We start from the raw sequence: 4,873 nt of genomic DNA on the forward strand, positions 1-4,873 counted from the left end.
TTGGAAGATTCCTATTTATCCTTCAAAACCCAGTTTAGAAACCCTCAGCTGGGTTAGACATGAATCTGTTTCCATTCGTAGTATCCTTCTTTTTTTTTTTTTTTTTAATTTGGGAACTGGGGTGGTGGTGGTCAAAGAAGAACACAGTGGTTCACAAGAAAGAACCACTTACTCAAGATGCTGCAGTGTCAGGCAGTGATTAAGAGTACAGGATCCATGGCTTTACACAGTGGCTCATGCCTATAATCCCAGCAGTTTGGGAAGCCGAGGTGAGTGGATCACTTGAGGTCAGGAGTTCAAGACCAGCCTGGCCAGCATAGCAAAACCCCATCTCATCTAAAAATACAAAAATTAGCCAGGCCTGGTGGCATGCACCCGTAGTCCTAGCTACTCCAGGGGCTGAGGCAGGAGAGTTGCTTGAACCCGGAAGGCAGAGGTTGCAGTGAGCTGAGATCGTGCCACTGCACTCCAGTCTGAGCAACAGAGCATGACTCTCTCAAAAAAGAAGAAAGAAAGAAAGAAAGAAAGAAAGAAAGAAAGAAAGAAAGAAAGAAAGAAAGAAAGAAAGAAAGAAAGGAAAAGAAAAGAGACCACCTCATATTGAAGGCTTTCTATATAGAGAATAACTTCTTCCTGTGTATGCTGTTTCTGTAATTGCACAAAATTCCCTTTTTTCACTTAGCATGTCATATTGTAGTCTGTTCACATGCCTGTTTTAATCACTAAAGTATAAGTTCCTTGAAGGCAGAAGCTAAATCTTACCCATCTTTTTATCACAAGTTCCTAGTACGGTACCTAGCAGACAACCAGCAGTACCAATCTTTTTGGCACCAGGGATCGGTTTCGTAGAAGACAATTTTTCTACAGATGGTGAGGGGATGGTTTCAGGAGAAACTGTTCCACCTCAGATCATCAAGGCATTAGTTAGATTCTCATAAGGAGCGCATAATCTAGGTCCCTTGCACGTGCAGTTCACAATAGGGTTCGTGCTCCTATGAGGATCTAATGCTGCCACTGATCTGACAAGAGGCAGAGCTCAGGTGGTAATGCTTGTTCACCCTCCGCTCACTTCCTGCTGTGAGGCCTGGTTCCTAACAGGCCACGGACTGATATCGGTCCATGGCCCAGGAGTTGGGGACCCCTGCAATAAAGAATAAAATTTATCTTAGAAAGATTTTAAGTCTTGTTGCTTCCTTTTTTTTTTTTTTTTTTTTTGAGACAGAGTCTCACTCTGTCACCCAGGCTGTAGTGCAATGGTGCGATCTTAGCTCACTGCAACCTCCACCACCCAGGTTCAAGCGATTCTCCTGCCTCAGCCTCCCGAGTAGCTGAGATTACAGGCATGTGCCACCACGCCCAGCTAATTTTGTATTTTTAGTACAGACGATGTTTCACCATGTTGGTCAGGCTGGTCTCGAACTCCTGACCTCAGGTGATCCGCCTGCCTCAGCCTCCCAAAGTGGTGGGATTACAGGTGTAAGCCACTGCACCCAGCCAGTCTTGTTGCTTTCTTAATGTACATTGCAACAAAACAGATTGCCCCTTCTACTGCTGACTCGGTAAACTATACTAGGCATACAGTGGACAGATCTTCACTGTGGCTGTTGTTCAAAGAACAGGGCAGCTCTTTATATAACCCCACTCCAGTGCTTAGAATACCACAGATGGGCCCAAGAACAGTTAATAGAATCAAGTAATTCTGCTTAGTCCTCTATTTTACACACCCCCCACACCCACACACCCCTCCCCACACACATATACACATCACAGTATAACAACTTTTGATGTTAAATTTCCAAATGACTGTAGAAAAATTATTCTGTAGAAGATAGGTAGATGACAAGGCCCTTCTACTACAGTCCAAGATTTCTATGATAAGAGAATTTCATGGCACTATGGAGCACATGGGAGGAACCCTTCACCTATCCTTTATAGGGTGAGGTTAATTTTTCTGGAGAAGTGAAGCTCATACTGAACCCTGAATAAGATGCCATCCAGATGGATGCAGCTGACCTTAACATTCTGATACATTTTTAAATTCAGCTTCATAGAATAGCCCTCAACATACCTCTAGAAACCGTAACTGTCAGGACACCAAAGCTTTAAGAACAGTAGAAGTATACCTCATCACAATAATAACATATTTTAGCTGGTCCAACAGAAAGTCAGGAAAATATTATCTACCACTGATTTAGAACTTATGTTCGGTTTGTCCATAGACACTGGTTATTAACCCCTAATCCTCAGATTTCACATCGTTGCTCCCAGACCCCCAATCTCTCCTGGCTCAGATTTATCTTCATAAGAATTAGAGTCCAGATCACGGTACCCCGTCTTCCAATCTTAGAATAACATTTTTGTTTTACTACTGCCCTCTTGATGCTTTAAACTTGTGAGAACCTGCCCCATTATGTGATTGAGATTGAATACTAGCCTTTTATATTTTTTATTTTCATGGGTACATAGTAGGTGTGTATATTTATAGTTTACATAAGATATTTTGATACAGGCATGCAATGTGTAATAATCACATCAGGTAAATAGACTATCCGTCACCTCAAGAATTTATCCTTTGTGTTTCAAAAAATCCAGTTCTATTCTTTTTACTTAAAATTATTTCTTACTATAGTCACTGTTACATGAATACTAGCCTTTTAATGATTTATGCTATGTACCTCAAATCACATGCATATCCTAGAATACATACAGCTAGCTATATTGCCTTACTTGCCTTAGGTCTATCCAGGGCAAATAGCATCTGTTTATAGCCTAGGACAGTGGTCCTCAAACTTTACTGTGCGTCAGAATTACCAGAAAGACATAACTTGCTAGGCCCTATCTCCAAAGCTGCTGATTGAGTAGATTTGGGATGGATCCCAAGAATTGCATTTCTAACAAGTTCTCACGTGACTCAGATGCTGTTGTTCAGGGAACCAAACTTTGGGACTCACTGGTCTAAGAATTAAAGGAAGAGGCTATTATTTCTCAAACTAATATATGTTACCCTCTGGGGAGCCAAAACATAGTCTCAAGGGCCTGAGAGTTGTTTATAAAATTTTTAACTTTTGTGTATCTATTTTCATAATAATCTGAACAAAATTAATACAAACTTATTTTAAAACATCTAGATAAGCATCATATTGCTGACTATTGTAATATAATTTCAGTGCCCATGTTTGCATTTATGATTATAATTTCATTGATGCCAAGTAGTACTACTTTAATTGTTGATAATAAACTAGCTAATGAGATAAGAACAGAGGTAGACTAATTACATAAATGATGTATTCATACTCAGTGAAAACTCACTGTAATTATGAATGCTATCTGAATAAAGATTTGGTAGTAATTTGAATAGAGAAACATATTAGAGAAAAAGGATTGGCACAACTGAGCCAGTGCACAAGAAAGCAATGGCATGTCCAATTCAAAAGAACCCATGTGGTAGCAGTCAGTGCTAGATTCCCTAAGTGAATGATGCTTTACTTTCAGAAAAATGTTAGGTATCAAGTAAACTCAATATTATTATTAAATGTATTGGAGTATTGTTTGAATGCAAATAAATGATTGAATATATCACTTTTCTTTGAAATATTTTAGCATAATTTAGGAACTGTCACTTAGTGTTAGCAGGCTTATCATAATCTTATCAGTCAGCCTCCTGGATAAACTGGAGGCGAGCCTTCATGGAAAAAAGCTAGCTCTAAACTCCTAATTATTTTAATAACAAGAATCTTACTATTTAATATTGAATTCAAACAGACGGGAAATTTAATTTTTAAAATTCTATCTATCTGGTGACAAAAACTAAGGAAAGGGAGTGGATTTTTTAAAAGACAAAAGGAAAATGTAAATCACAAATAGGTAAAAATGGAAAATAAGAGAAATGGAAGAGTGAGAAAATGACAAAAAAAAAGACAGAAGGATCATGAAACAGAAAAATGTAAGTCAGTGGAAATGTGCTTGGGAATAAATAATATATCTCCAAAAAGGTCAAATACATATATTATGCCTCATATTTGATGAGAATATAAAAATCTAATTATTATGACAAGGTTTGTACAAGAAACTCATGAATCTTTTTCTTTCTGCTATGCTAAAATTACTAAAGTCAATATAAACTTTGTTCAAACAAGTCTAAAAAGCAACATGTCAGTTTCCATACTGAATAAACAAATGACTTTAGTTTAAAGGAACAGATATACCAATTAATAAATGTTTTTGAGTCTTTTGTATGTCTCAGGCACACTGCCAGGCATCAGGCATACAATGGTAAAAAATTACATATAATCATCATTTTCACGGAGTTCACAGCATTGAAGAGGCTACAGGCAACAATGGACCAAGAAGTTATAATACACTGGCAATCACTTGGGTGGAAGAAACTCAAAACTACAGAAATATTGGTAGGGATACCAGTCCAGATTTAGAGGGTCAGAAGTGCTTACATTAGGAAACTGGGAAGAAAAGGATTAACAGCAGGTTTATAATCTATTTCTTCCTCCAGGAGAAGGAAGAGATTGCCAAGAATCAACCTCTAGGAAGAGATGCCACAGTCAAACCCTTTGTAATCACACTAATGATAGAGCTGATAGTATTTTCTAGGGGGAGAGTCCTTTCTATGAGATGTCCTAACTGTGGTCTATCTAGGTTGCTTATTATAACTAAAGCTGGAATTTATGAGTTTATGAAACATAGCTCACTAGGAAATGTCATGTAAACTGTCGAATAAAAGAGATATTCCATTACTGAAATGACTCCCTTTATGTAAGTAATATCACTGAAGCTTCATTTAGGTCCTCATGTGTTCTAATACACATCCTAGTATGGGAAGAACAGACCTGGGTGACTTTGTTGACATGCTCAGACTTCT

The sequence above is a fragment of the Pan paniscus genome, chromosome 7 (genome assembly GCF_029289425.2).
Source record: "Pan paniscus chromosome 7, NHGRI_mPanPan1-v2.0_pri, whole genome shotgun sequence".
Taxonomy (NCBI): domain Eukaryota; kingdom Metazoa; phylum Chordata; class Mammalia; order Primates; family Hominidae; genus Pan; species Pan paniscus.